This window comes from Rattus norvegicus, chromosome 1, assembly GCF_021556685.1.
Source record: "Rattus norvegicus strain SHRSP/BbbUtx chromosome 1, alternate assembly SHRSP_T2T, whole genome shotgun sequence".
Lineage (NCBI taxonomy): Eukaryota > Metazoa > Chordata > Mammalia > Rodentia > Muridae > Rattus > Rattus norvegicus.
In genome coordinates this window covers 89,099,503-89,115,421 of record NC_141534.1, presented here as the reverse complement: position 1 = coordinate 89,115,421, position 15,919 = coordinate 89,099,503, and positions in this window count along the sequence as shown.

Genomic DNA, 15,919 nt, shown 5'->3' with positions numbered 1-15,919 from the left:
CGTTGAAGGAATCAGAGAAAGAACTGGAAGATCTTGAAGGGGCTCGAGACCCCATATGTACAACAATGCCAAGCAACCAGAGCTTCCAGGGACTAAGCCACTACCTAAAGACTATACATGGACTGACCCTGGACTCTGACCTCATAGGTAGCAATGAATATCCTAGTAAGAGCACCAGTGGAAGGAGAAGCCCTGGGTCCTGCTAAGACTGAACCCCCAGTGAACTAGACTGGTGGGGGGAGGGCGGCAATGGGGGGAGGGTCGGGAGGGGAACACCCATAAGGAAGGGGAGGGGGGAAGGGGATGTTTGCCCGGATACCGGGAAAGGGAATAACACTCGAAATGTATATAAGAAATACTCAAGTTAATAAAAAAAAAAAGAGTCACACTAAGGTATTTTATGCTATTCGGAACTATTGCGAAGGGTGTGGTTTCCGTAATTTCTTTCTGAGCCAAGGAAGGCTACTGATTTATTTGAGTTAATTTTATACCCAGCCACTTTGCTGAAGTTGTTTATCAGGCTTAGTAGTTCTCTGGTGGAACTTTTGGGATCACTTAAATATACTATCACATCATCTGCAAATAGTGATATTTTGACTTCTTCCTTTCCTATTTGTATCCCTTTGACCTCCTTTTGTTGTCTGATTGCTCTGGCTAGGACTTTAAGTACTGTATTGAATAAGTAGGGAGAGAGTGGGCAGCCTTGTCTAGTCCCTGATTTTAGTGGGATTGCTTCAAGTTTCTCTCTAGTTTGAAGTTGAATACTGGTTTGCTGTATATTGCTTTTAAAATGTTTAGCCCATAGGCCTTGAATTCCTGAACTTACTAAGACTTTAAACATGAAGGGGTGTTGAGTTTTGTCAAGTGCTTTCTCGGCATCTAATGAGATGATCATGTGGGGTTTTTTTTCCTTTCAGTTTGTTTATATAGTGGATTACATTGATGGATTTTCATATATTGAAACATCCTTGCATCTCTGGGATGAAGCTTACACGAGCACAATGGATGATCATTTTGATGAGTTCTTGGATTCTGTTTGCAAGAATTTATTGAGTATTTTGCATCAATATTCGTAAGGGAAATTGGTCTGAAGTTCTCTTTCTTTGTTGGGTCTTTGTGTGGTTTAGGTATAAGCATAATTGTGGCTTCACAGAAGGAACTTGGTAGTGCTCCTTCTGTTTCTATTTTGTGGAATACTTTGGACAGTATTAGTATGAGGTCTTCTATGGAGGTTTGATAGAATTCTGCACTAAACCCATCTGGTCCTGGGCTTTTTTTGGCTGGGAGACTTTTAATGACTGCTTCTATTTCTTTAGGCATTGTGGAACTGTTTAGATGGTTTGTCTGATCATGATTTAACTTTGGTACCTGGTATCTGTCTAGAAAAGTGTCCATTTCCTCCAGATTTTCTAGTTTTGTTGAGTATAGGCTTCTGAAGTAAGATCTGATGATTTTTTAAAATTTCTATTGTTATGTCTCACATTTTATTTCTGAATTTGTTAATTGGTATTCTCTCTCTCTCTCTCTCTCTCTCTCTCTCTCTCTCTCTCTCTCTCTCTCTCTCTCTCTCTCTCTGCCATCTGGTCAGTCTGGCTAAGGGTTTATCTATCTTGTTAACTTTCTCAAAGAACCAGCTCCCAGTTTTGTTGATTCTTTGTGTAGTCCTTTTGTTTCTACTTGATTGATTTAGGACCTGAGTTGATTATTTCCTGCCATGTACTCCTCTTGAGTATATTTGCTTCTTTTCGTTCTAGAGCTTTTAGGTGTGCTGTCAAGCTGCTAGTGTATGCTCTCTCCAGTTTCTTTTTGGAGGCACTCAGAGCTATGAGTGTTCCTCTTAGCACTGCTTTCATTGTGTCCCATAATTTTGGGTATGTTCTGCCTTCATAGTCATTAAATTCTAAAAGTCTTTAATTTCTTTGTTCCTTCCTTAACCAACTTGTCATGGAGTAGAGAATTCAGCTTCCACGTGTATGTGGACTTACTGTCGTTTTTTGTTGTTATTGAAGACCAGCCTTAGTCCATGGTGACTTGATAGGATGCATGGGATTATTTCAATCTTCTTGTGTCTGTTGAGGCCTGCTTTGTGACTGATTATATGGTCAATTTTTGAGAAGGTACCATGAGATGCTGAGAAGAAGGTATAATCTTGTATTGTAGGATGAAATGTTCTGTAGATATCTGTTAAATCTATTTGGTTCATAACTTCTGTTAGGTTCTCTATGTCTCTGTTTAGTTTCTGTCTCCATGATCTGTCTGTTGATTAGAGTGGGGTGTTGAAGTCTCCCACTATTATTGTGTGAAGAGCAATATGTGCTTTGAGCTTTAGTAAGGTTCCTTTTATGAATGTGGGTGCCCTTGCATTTGGAGCATAAATATTCAGGATCGAGAGTTCATCTTGGTGGATTTTTTCTTTAATGGATATCAAGTGTCCTTCCTTATCTTTTTGATAACTTTTGATTGAAAGTCGATTTTATTCGATATTAGAATGACTACTCCAGCTTGTTTTGGGGGACCATTTGCTTGGAAAATTGTTTTCTAGCCTTTTATTCTGAGGTAGTGTCTGTCTTTATCACTGAAATATGTTCCCTGTATACAGCAAAATGTTGGGTCCTCTTTACATATTCAGTTTTTTAGTCTATGTCTTTTTTCTTTTTTTATTGGATATTTTAATTTAGATTTCTTTTTTATATTAGATATATTTTATTGGATTTTTTAGGAAAGCAATAATAATAATTTATTTTTTGAAATACAGAAAGAACTTTGTATCTGGGAAAGCAGCACCAGCAGCAGCAGCAGCAGCAGCAGCAGCAGCAGCAGCAGTAGTAGTAGTAAAATACTTAAAATAACTTAAAATAAATGTGTACCATCTTTCTCTACTGCTAAGATGGAAAATATATTATCAAACTTCTTTTCAAAAAGAAGTTTATAATTGAAAAACGTGATACAGATATATCAAAATACAATTGTTATTTTCAGTTCTATCATATAGTGGTGAGAAAAAATGAAACTACATTATTTCCATTTTGAAAATACAATGTGTTCTTTATATGTTTAAGTGTATGAATTACAGATAGATAGATAAGATAGATAGATAGATAGATAGATAGATAGATAGATAGATAGATAGATAGATCTATATCTTTTTAGTGGGGAATTGTTTCCATTGATGTTAGGAAATATTAAGGATTAGTGATTGTCATTTCCTGTTATTTTTGTTGTTAGAGGTGGGATTATGTTTGTGTGTCTCTCTTCTTTTGGTTTCGTTGAAATTAGATTACTTTCTTGCTTTTTCTAGGGTGCAGTTTCCCTCCTTGTGTTGGAGTTTTCCATCTATTATCCTTTGGAGGGATGCATTTGTGGAAAGAAATTGTGTAAATTTGGCTTTGTCATGGAATATCTTGGTTTTTCCATCTATGTTAATTGATAGTTTTGCTGGATACAGTAACCTTGTCTGGCATTTGTGTTCTCTAAGGGTCTGTATGACATCTGCCCAGGATCTTCTGGCCTTCATAGTCTCTGTTGAGAAGTCCGGTGTAATTCTTATAGGTCTGCCTTTATATGTTACTTGACATTTTTCCCATACTGCTTTTATTATTCTTTCTTTGTGCCTTTGGTGTTTTGAGTATTATGTGACGGGAGGACTCTCTTTTCTGGTCCAATCTATTTGGAGTTCTGTAGGCTTCTTGTATGTTTATGGGTATCTCTTTCTTTAGGTTAAGGAAGTCTTCTTCTATGATTTTGTTGAAGATATTTACTGGCCCTTTAAGTTGGGAGTCTTCACTCTCTTCTATACCTATTATCCTTAGGTTTGATCTTCTCATTGTGTCCTGGACTTTCTGGATGTTTTGGGTTGGGAGCTTTTTGAATTTTACATTATCTTTGACTGTTGTGTCAATGTTTTCTATGGTGTCTTCTGACCCTGAGATTCTTTCTTCTATCTTTTGTATTCTGTTGGTAATACTTGCATCTGTGACTCCTGGTCTCTTTCATATGTTTTCTAACTCCAGGGTTGTTTCCCTTTGTGATTTCTTTATTGTTTTTATTTTCATTTTTAAATCCTGGATAGTTTTATTCAATTCCTTCAAATATTTGGTTGTGTTTTCCTGTAATTCTTTAAGGGATTTTTGTGTTTCCTCTTTAAGGACTTCTACTCTTTACTTGTTTTCTCCTGTATTTCTTTAAGGAAGTTATTTATATCCTTCTTAAATCCCTCCATCATCATCATGAGATGTAATTTTAAATCAGAATCTTGCTTTTCAGGTGTATTGGGGCATCCAGGGCATGCTGTGGTAGGAGAACTGAGTTCTGATGATGCCAAGTGGCCTTGGTTTGTGTTGCTTAGGTTCTTGCCTTTGCCTCTTGCCTTCCACTTATCTTTGAAGCTAGCTGGTCTTGCTGTCTCTGAGAGGAGCTTGTCCCTCTTGTGAGCTTGTGAGCCTGGGCGTTTCAGCATACCTGGGAGACAAGCTATCTCCAAGCAAGATAGGGGTGTGAAGAGCTATGGCATAGGGTCAGCTCCAGGGGGCAGATTAAACTAGAAGGATCATGTCCCCAGCTGCTCAGTGGTTCCTGCCTCCTGTGGACTCTTGGAAGGTCCCAGTTGGGCCAAGTATTAGTGGTAGTCAAACCCGTGAGCTTAAGTGTGTCAGCACTCCTGGGAGACAGACTATCTCAGGGAAAGGTGCTGAGAGTGGCTGCACAGGGTCAGCTCCTGCTCCTGCCCACAGGGCAGTTAGCAGAGGTTGGGGACCACCTAGGAGAAAATGGAGGAAAAGAGACTCGAAGAAGGAAACCAAGACAAGAGTCTGATCAAGGCAACAAATTTTATTTTTTCCCAAGGCTGAATTTATACCATAGCAAGGGTAACAGAGGGAGAGGGGAAGTGGGAAACATCTATGCAAGCCAAGGACACTGGCTCTTGTGGTCAGGCAGTTGTCTGACATCAACAGGATGTCAGAAAGGTCACAAGTTTGTCATATCATTAAGCATCCTGACCACCACAAGTTTGTGATATCATTAGGCATCCTGACCACCACAAGTTTGTGATATCATTAGGCATTCTGACCACCAGATTTGTATTTCTCAGAAAGGTCACAAGTTTGTCATATCATTAGTCAACAGGATGTTGGTTTCTCAGAAAGGTCACAAGTTTGTCATATCATTAGTCAACAGGATGTTGGTTTCTCAGAAAGGTCACAAGTTTGTCATATCATTAGGCATCCTGACCTCCAGATGTATTTGTCAGAAAGGTCACAAGTTTGTCATATCATTAGGCATCCTGACCACCAGGTGTATTTCTCAGAAAGGTCACAAATTTGTCATAGTGAGTATCATATCATAGGCATCCTGTTGTCAGATGTATTTCTCAGAAAGGTCACAAGTTTGTCATATCATTAGGCATCCTGACTACCAGATTTGTATTAGTCTTCTGCAGCTGGCTAGGGATTTTCCATGAACCCATTCATACTTAACTCTAACTATAATATTAACATCAATAATGGAGAGTTTTAAGGTCATCGCTCCCAACATCTCCCCCTTCCTTATAATCAAATGAAAAGGTGACCAATAGCCTGGAATGAGCCCCTTGGGAACTGTGTCTGTCTTAGGTTGGAACGATATTTGTCACATGGCCAAGAGAATGTCATGCCCAGGGTCTGTCATGAGATAAGGCAGCAGCTAATGGTGGCCCTCATGTCTTAGGCCCTTTACTCGTGAGTATATCATTCTCTTACCCGTCGTTGACTGTCCAGCTCAGCACACAGGGGTGACGATTCATTGATGTTTCAGCAAAGGCATCAGGACAACAGGCAGGAAAAAGAATATTGACCTCCTTTGGCCCAAGGACAAAAAGGTCCTTGCCTGGTCTGGGAGGAGATGTGTAGGTGAGCTCAGCCCTCATCAAAAGGATCCTCCATAGCTAGCCTATGATAATATACCTGAATAGATTTCGCTAACATAGTATCTACCTGTTGTTTAATAAAGCTGGTTAAATGATTAAATGCCCATGGGTCAAGAGATATAAGCAAAAGAAGGCCTAATAGGGGACCCAACAGGGAGGGAAGCAGGGTGGACAACCAAGGGGAGGTGGAGAACCAATTTTGATACCAGCTCTCAGCTTTTTCTTTCTCATTTTTTTCTTTTCTAAGCCTCTCTGACCTTTTTCATGCTCTCTAACCCTATTCTAAGACACAAGAAGTATCCAAGTACTGCCTTTCTCTCACAAACCAGAATTCACTGTGATTGTTCAAAGTTGAGAAATTAAAGGTAAAAAGCCAATCAGAAATAAGTACACTTGTTAGCATGTATGTTTTATGTAAAAGGGGGCCAGACAACTATTCTTTCTGATTAACCGCTGACTCTTAAAGACAGTGTGGGCCAAAATTAAAAGTCAGATATATTTAAAACACTGCTCCATTTTGGATAGATGTGGAGGTTTAAAAATTGAATGAATTTATATGATTGTAAATATTTACTGTGAAATATCACAGAAGGGATGCCACCAGGCAGGGAATTACAATTTTAACTCACATTAAACATGTTAAATAATTTGGAGAAACCTCAGCATTGAACTATAACCATCAGGAAAAAAATAAAGACATAAATGGGTATCCAGTGCATGTTATGTAAGAAATAAGCAAACCTCAAGTCAGTACAGTACAGTATCAATGACAGAAAGTTAAACAATATGTTGATACGTAGAAGGAAAAGATAGCATGTTGACTGCCATTGTTGAAATTCTCAGAATAATTCCAATAGACAATTCAATTTGGGTTCCTGCAACAATCATAATTGTGTTATCCAAAAAGCCAAACCCTGTGAAAGGTATCGCATTATGAAAGAATACATGTCTCAGCTGTCCTGGAATGGGTGGCAGAACTTCCAATTTTTCTTGTGCGATGGCAGTGCAGCTCTTTGAGCAAGCAGCTCCTCTAGGTGGAGTGCAGGCTGTAGATGAAGTCACATCTGGGAAATTTCAACAGACCTGGGAGTCCTAGGACTACACTGCCCTGACCCCACCTAGGATCGCTTGCAGACCTGGAGCTCCAGCTCCAGGGCAGCTCTAGTTGGACTGGTGGGGAGAGCACTGGGCATGCCCAGAGTCTAGGGAGTCCAGTGTCCAGAAGGAAGAACCCCTAGAGGGGTTGGCATTTTCAAAAATTAGCTGTTTAAAAAAGGGTTTTCAGGCCCTGGGACACCAAATCAGCTGTCTCTGCCAAGAGTCCAGGGGAGAAAAGCTTGAGCCTCTAGAGTGTTGAAGGGAGGCTTGCACAGGGTGAGGTGTGATCTGATTGAACCCTCAAGTATCAGAGAGTAAGCTATAGTCAGAGATAACTGGCTCACCTGGGGCTATAGGGACTCTTTCCACTGCCATTCCTGAGGCAGGAGTCATAGTTGAGCTGGGCTTCCTGCCTCTTACATCCAATAAAGAGATTACTAACTCTGGAGTACTGGCCTTTAATAGAACTACAGCCCTACCCATACCTCTGAATTCCAGGACTCCAGTAGCAGTTCCCAGCCCTTCACCAAACTGTCTCACTGTGAAAAAGGCCCATGGAAAAGAAAACATTGATCCTGACCTTGGCCACAGGCTCCAGTTGGAGTAAGCAGAAGATCCAGTGCCAAGGCTTCCTCCTGATATCCCAGGGTAAACCCAGCCAAAGCCTGTTCTGAATTCTGTCTGGCAAAACAAAGTTCCTCTCAATCTGCTGGAGACTCTTTCTGGAACTACTTTAGGGGCTCCCCTGCCCTCTAACTTGGGGTATTCTGACCACAGGAGCAGGAACTGGCTACTTCGGGGATAGTCCTAAGGATATCATTAATAAGAAACCAGTAACTGAAGGCAGTGACTGGAATTGTTCCAGGGCCAGAACTCTCATAATAGTCTTAAAAAAATCACTAACTTGGGGCACTCCTGAGACTGCAGAGCAGAAGAGACCACCAACACTGCCCACCCCTGCCCACATCCCTGGCCCAAGAGGAAACTGTATAGGGCCTCTGGGTTCCCTTGGATAAGGGCACAGGAGCAGCAAGTCCACTGCGTCTGAGACACCGCTGGAACGTGAAGGGACCAACCGGATAAACAGTTCTCTGCACCCAAATCCCAGGGGAAGGAGAGGTAAACCTTCAGAGAGGCAGACATGCCTGGGAAACCAGAAGAGACTACACTCTGCCCACATCTCTGACCCCAGAGGAAAACACCAAACGCCATCTGGGACTCTGGTGCACGGGGGCTCCCGGAGACAGCGGCGCCGATCCTCCTCCTGGTTGCTGCCCCCCCCCCAGGGGGAGCTCATAAGCAACATTCCACGAGCAAACTTGAGCCTCGGGACCAAAGGTAAGACCAACTTTTCTGCTCCAAGCGACCTGCCTGGTGAACTCAGGGCACAGGCCCTGAGGAACAGCTGAAAACCTGTAGATAGGAAAAACTACACACCTGAAAGCAGAAAACTCTGTCCCCATACCTGACTGAAAGAAAACAGGAAAACAGGTCTACAGCACTCCTGACACACAGGCTTACAGGACAGTCTAGCGACTGTCAGAAATAGCAGAACAAAGTAACACTAGAGATACTCTGATAGCGAGAGGCAAGCGCAGGAAACCAAGCAACACAAACAAAGATTACATGGCATCATTGGAGCCCAATTCTCCCACCAAAGCAAACATGGAAAATCGAAACACACCAGAAAAGCAAGATCTAGTTTCAAAATCATATTTGATCATGATGCTGGAGGACTTCAAGAAAGACATGAAGAACTCCCTTAGAGAAATGCAGGAAAACATAAATAAACAAATAGAAGCCTACAGAGAGGAATCACAAAAATCCCTGAAAGAATTCCAGGAAAACACAATCAAACAGGTGAAGGAATTAAAAATGGAAATAGAAGCAATCAAGAAAGAACACATGGAAACAACCCTGGATATAGAAAAACAAAGGAAGAGACAAGGAGCTGTAGACACAAGCTTCACCAACAGAATACAAGAGATGGAAGAGAGAATCTCAGGAGCAGAAGATTCCATAGAAATCATTGACTCAACTATCAAAGATAATGTAAAGCAGAAAAAGGTACTGGTCCAAAACATCCAGGAAATCCAGGACTCAATGAGAAGATCAAACCTAAGGATAATAGGTATAGAAGAGAGTGAAGACTTCCAGATCAAAGGACCAGTAAATATCTTCAACAAAATCATAGAAGAAAATTTCCCTAACCTAAAAAAAAGAGATACCCATAGGCATACAAGAAGCCTACAGAACTGCAAATAGATTGGAACAGAAAAAGAAACACCTCCCGACACATAATAGTCAAAACACCAAATGCACAAAATAAAGAATGTTAAAAGCAGTAAGGGAAAAAGGTCAAGTAACATATAAAGGCAGACCGATCAGAATCACACCAGACTTTTCGCCAGACACTATGAAAGCCAGAAGATCCTGGACAGATGTCATACAGACCCTAAGAGAACACAAATGCCAGCCCAGGTTACTGTATCCTGCAAAACTCTCAATTAGCATAGATGGAGAAACCAAGATATTCCATGAAAAAAACAAATTTACACAATATCTTTCTACAAATCCAGCACTACTAAGGATAATAAATGGTATAGCCCAACATAAGGAGGCAAGCTACACCCTAGAAAACTAATCGTCTTGGCAACAAAACAAAGAGAAGAAAAACACACAAATATAACCTCACATCCAAATATGAATATAACAGGAAGCAATAATCACTATTCCTTAATATCTCTCAACATCAATGGTCTCAACTCCCCAATAAAAAGACGGAGATTAACAAACTGGATACGCAACGAGGACCCTGCATTCTTCTGCCTACAGGAAAAACACCTCAGAGACAAAGACAGACACTACCTCAGAGTGAAAGGCTGGAAAACAATTTTCCAAGCAAATGGTCAAAAGAAGCAAGCTGGAGTAGCCATTCTAATATCAAATACAATCAATTTTCAACTAAAACTCATCAAAAAACATAAGGAAGGACACTTCATATTCATCAAAGGAAAAATCCACCAAGATGAACTCTCAATCCTAAATATCTATGTTTCAAATACAAGGGCACCTACATACGTAAAAGAAACCTTACTAAAGCTCAAAACACACATTGCATCTCACACAATAATAGTAGGAGATTTCAACACCCCACTCTCATCAATGGACAGATCATGGAAGCAGAAATTAAACATAGACGTAGACAGACTAAGAGAAGTCATGAACCAAATGGACTTAACAGATATTTATAGAACATTCTATCCTAAAGCAAAAGGATATACCTTCTTCTCAGCTCCTCATGGTACTTTCTCCAAAATTGACCATATAATTGGTCAAAAAACGGGCCTCAACAGGTACAGAAAGATAGAAATAATCACATGCGTGCTATCAGACCACCACGGCCTAAAGCTGGTCTTCAATAACAATAAGGGAAGAACGCCCACATATATGTGGAACTTGAACAATGCTCTACTCAACGATAACCTGGTCAAGGAAGAAATAAAGAAAGAACTTAAAGACTTCTTAGAATTTAATGAAAAGTAAGGTACAACATACCCAAACTTATGGGACACAATGAAAGCTGTGCTAAGAGGAAAACTCATAGCTCTCAGTGCCTGCAGAAAGAGACAAGAAAGAGCATATGTCAGCAGCTTGACAGCACACCTAAAAGCTCTAGAACAAAAAGAAGCAAATACACCCAGGAGGAGTAGAAGACAGGAAATAATCAAACTCAGAGCTGAAATCAGCCAAGTAGAAACAAAAAGGACCATAGAAAGAATCAACAGAACCAAAAGTTGGTTCTTTGAGAAAATCAACAAGATAGATAAACCCTTAGCCAGACTAACGAGAGGAAACAGAGAGTGTGTGCAAATTAACAAAATCAGAAATGAAAAGGGAGACATAACTACAGATTCAGAGGAAATTCAAAAAATCATCAGATCTTACTATAAAAGCCTATATTCAACAAAACTTGAAAATCTGCAGGAGATGGACAATTTCCTAGACAGATACCAGGTACCGAAGTTAAATCAGGAACAGATAAACCAGTTAAACAACCCCATAACTCCTAACGAAATGGAAGCAGTCATTAAAGGTCTCCCAACCAAAAAGAGCCCAGGTCCAGATGGGTTTAGTGCAGAATTCTATCAGACCTTCATAGAAGACCTCACACCAATACTATCCAAACTATTCCACAAAATTGAAACAGATGGAGCACTACCGAATACCTTCTACGAAGCCACAATTACTCTTATACCTAAACCACACAAAGACACAACAAAGAAAGAGAACTTCAGACCAATTTCCCTTATGAATATCGATGCAAAAATACCGAATAAAATTCTGGCAAACCGAATCCAAGAGCACATCAAAACAATCATCCACCATGATCAAGTAGGCTCCATCCCAGGCATGCAAGAATGGTTTAATATATGAAAAACCATCAACGTGATCCATTATATAAACAAATTGAAAGAACAAAACCACATGATCATTTCATTAGATGCTGAGAAAGCATTTGACAAAATTCAACACCCCTTCATGATAAAAGTCCTGGAAAGAATAGGAATTCAAGGCCCATACCTAAACATAGTAAAAGCCATATACAGAAAACCAGTTGCTAACATTAAACTAAATGGAAAGAAACTTGAAGCAATCCCACTAAAATCAGGGAATAGACAAGGCTGCCCACTCCCTCCCTACTTATTCAATATAGTTCTTGAAGTTCTAGCCAGAGCAATCAGACAACAAAAGGAGGTCAAGGGGATACAGATTGGTAAAGAAGAAGTCAAAATATCACTATTTGCAGATGATGTGATAGTATATTTAAGTGATCCCAAAAGTTCCACCAGAGAACTACTAAAGCTGATAAACAACTTCAGCAAAGTGGCTGGGTATAAAATTAACTCAAATAAATCAGTAGCCTTCCTCTACACAAAAGGGAAACAAGCCAAGAAAGAAATTAGGGAAATGACACCCTTCATAATAGACCTAAATAATATAAAGTACCTCGGTGTAACTTTAACCAAGCAAGTAAAAGATCTGTACAATAAGAACTTCAAGACTCTGAAGAAAGAAATTGAAGAAGTCCTCAGAAGATGGAAAGATCTCCCATGCTCATGGATTGGCAGGATTAATATAGTAAAAATGTCCATTTGACCAAAAGCGATCTACAGATTCAATGCAATCCCCATCAAAATACCAATCCAATTCTTCAAAGAGTTAGACAGAACACTTTGCAAATTCATCTGGAATAACAAAAAACCCAGGATAGCTAAAACTATCCTCAGCAATAAAAGGACTTCAGGGGGAATCACTATCCCTGAACTCAAGCAGTATTACAGAGCAATAGTGATAAAAACTGCATGGTACTGGTACAGAGACAGACAGATAGACCAATGGAACAGAATTGAAGACCCAGAAATGAACCCCCACACCTATGGGCACTTGATTTTTGACAAAGGAGCCAAAACCATCCAATGGAAAAAAGATAGCATTTTCAGCAAATGGTGCTGGTTCAACTGGAGGGCAACATGTAGAAGAATGCAGATCGATCCATGCTTATCACCCTGTACAAAGCTTAAGTCCAAGTGGATCAAGGACCTCCACATCAAACCAGATACACTCAAACTAATAGAAGAAAAACTAGGGCAGCATCTCAAACACATGGGCACTGGAAAAAATTTCCTGAACAAAACAGCAATGGCTTATGCTCTAAGATCAAGAATCGACAAATGGGATCTCATAAAACTGCAAAGCTTCTGTTAGGCAAAGGACACTGTGGTTAGGACAAAATGGCAACCAACAGATTGGGAAAAGATCTTTACCAATCCTACAACAGATAAAGGGCTTATATCCAAAATATACAAAGAACTCAAGAAGTTAGACCGCAAGGAGACAAATAACCCTCTTAAAAAATGGGTTTCAGAACTAAACGAAGAATTCACAGCTGAGGAATGCCGAATGGCTGAGAAACACCTAAAGAAATGTTCAACATCTTTAGTCATAAGGGAAATACAAATCAAAACAACCCTGAGATTTCACCTCACACCAGTGAGAATGGCTAAGATCTAAAACTCAAGTGACAACAAATGCTGGCGAGGATGTGGAGAAAGAGGAACACTCCTCCATTGTTGGTGGGATTGCAGACTGGTAAAACCATTCTGGAAATCAGTCTGGAGGTTCCTCAGAAAATCGGACATTGAACTGCCTGAGGATACAGCTATACCTCTCTTGGGCATATACCCAAAAGATGTCCCAACATATAAAAAAGACACGTGCTCCACTATGTTCATAGCAGCCTTATTTATAATAGCCAGAAGCTGGAAAGAACCCAGATGCCCTTCAACAGAGGAATGGATACAGAAAATGTGGTACATCTACACAATGGAATATTACTCAGCTATCAAAAACAATGCCTTTATGAAATTCATAGGGAAATGGTTGGAACTGGAAAATATCATCCTGAATGAGGTAACCCATTCACAGAAAAACACACATGGTATGCACTCATTGATAAGTGGCTATTAGCCCAAATGCTTGAATTACCCTAGATGCCTAGAACACATGAAACTCAAGACAGATGATCAAAATGTGAATGCTTCACTCCTTCTTTAAAAGGGAAACAAGAATAATATTGGCAGGGAATAGAGAGGCAAAGATTAAAACAGAGACAGTTGAACACCCATTCAGAGCCTGCCCCACATGTGGCCCATACATATACAGTCACCCAATTAGACAAGATGGATGAAGCAAAGAAGTGTAGGCCAACAGGAGCCGGATGTAGATCTCTCCTGAGAGACACAGCCAGAATACAGCAAACACAGAGGCGAATGCCAGCAGCAAACCACTGAACTGAGAATAGGACCCCCGTTGAAGGAATCAGAGAAAGAACTGGAAGAGCTGGAAGGGGCTCGAGACCCCAAAAGTACAACAATGCCAAGCAACCAGAGCTTCCAGGGACTAAGCCACTACCTAAAGACTATACATGGACTGACCCTGGACTCTGACCCCATAGGTAGCAATGAATATCCTAGTAAGAGCACCAGTGGAAGGGAAAGCCCTTGGTCCTGCTAAGACTGAACCCCCAGTGAATGTGATTGTTGGGGGGAGGGCAGCAATGGGAGGAGGATGGGGAGGGGAACACCCATAAAGAAGGGGAGCGGGAGGGGCTAGGGGGATGTTTTCCCGGAAACCGGGAAAGGGAATAACATTCAGAATGTAAATAAGAAATACCCAAGTTAATAAAAAAAATCACTAACTCTCTGCTATCTTTTTGCATCAATTGTTCCCTCCTGGGGGAATCATGGACAAATATTTCCCACAAAGTCTAAAAATTTCTTTAAATCTTTTTTCTTAACCCTATTCCTCATATCTTGAATGACTCCTTGAGTCCTGTCACAAAATGTGACTGTAGAATGCTTGTTCCATCACTTAAACTTACCTTAAGATCTGCACCTGCTCTATAATCTCCCAGTCTTACAGCAGGTCCCGTGGCATCATATTGTGCCAAAGTCACTCTCTGGTGCTACTGTGATAAACGGATATGCCTATCCTTCACTGATGAGTGGTATTCTCTTCTCTGTGACCCCCAAAAGCCTCATGTCTGGGCTCCAGTTTTCCCTGGCCCATAGGGCAGTTAGCAGAGGTTGGGGACCAACTAGAAGAGAATGGGGGACAAGAGACTCGAAGTAGGACACCAAGACAAGAGTCTGATCAAGGAGATAAATTTTATTTTTTTCCCAAGGCTGAATTTATACCATAGCAGGGATAACAGAGGGAGGAGGGAAGTGGGAAACATCTATGCAAGCCAAGGACACTGGCTCTTGTGGTCAGGCAATCACCTGACATCAACATGATGTTGGAGAGGTCACAAGTTTGTGATATCATTAGGCATCCTGACCACCACAAGTTTGTGATATCATTAGGCATCCTGACCACCACAAGTTTGTGATATCATTAGGCATCCTGACCACCACAAGTTTGTGATATCATTAGGCATCCTGACCACCACAAGTTTGTGATATCATTAGGCATCCTGACCACCACAAGTTTGTGATATCATTAGGCATCCTGACCACCACAAGTTTGTGATATCATTAGGCATCCTGACCACCACAAGTTTGTGATATCATTAGGCATCCTGACCACCACAAGTTTGTGATATCATTAGGCATCCTGACCACCAGATTTGTATTTCTCAGAAAGGTCACAAGTTTGTCATATCATTAGTCAACAGGATGTTGGTTTCTCAGAAAGGTCACAAATTTGTCATATCATTAGGCATCCTGACCACCCGATTTGTATTGATCTTCTACAGCTGGCTGGGGATTTTCCATGAACCCAGTCATACTTAACTCTAACTATAATATTAACATCAATAATGGAGGGTACTAAGGGCATCACTGCCAACAAACTCTGGGTACCAGAAGGAAACCACATATATATTTACATTTTTGTATTATATAATGTATGTATTATGTATGTATGTATATCAAAAAATTGTGTGCAAGTTCACACTGTGACCACAACTCTTTGGATAGAAATATTCCAGCTAGTGTTTACACAAAGGATTTCAATTCTGTGCATCAAAGTAACTGGATCAAAACTATTTAGTAGCCAGTTATGTGCACTGAGAAATGTGGGCAGTCTCTACTGTCATCTTCCTCACTTCTCATTGGTGACTGGTGTCCAGGTAGCCTTGTGGTTAGGTGATGCTATTGGAGCATATGAGTGCATGTTTGTCTCTGTGCAAACACCAGGCCATGTTAACAGAACACGTGGAGCATCGGAAATTTAGAGACTTGTGATACTAGTTGCCATAGATTCTCAGGGTTCGTGGTACATTCGATCCACAATCTAAACTCTTAACACATTTGTAATACTGTTTACTGTATCAATGTATTTATTTTCCTTTTG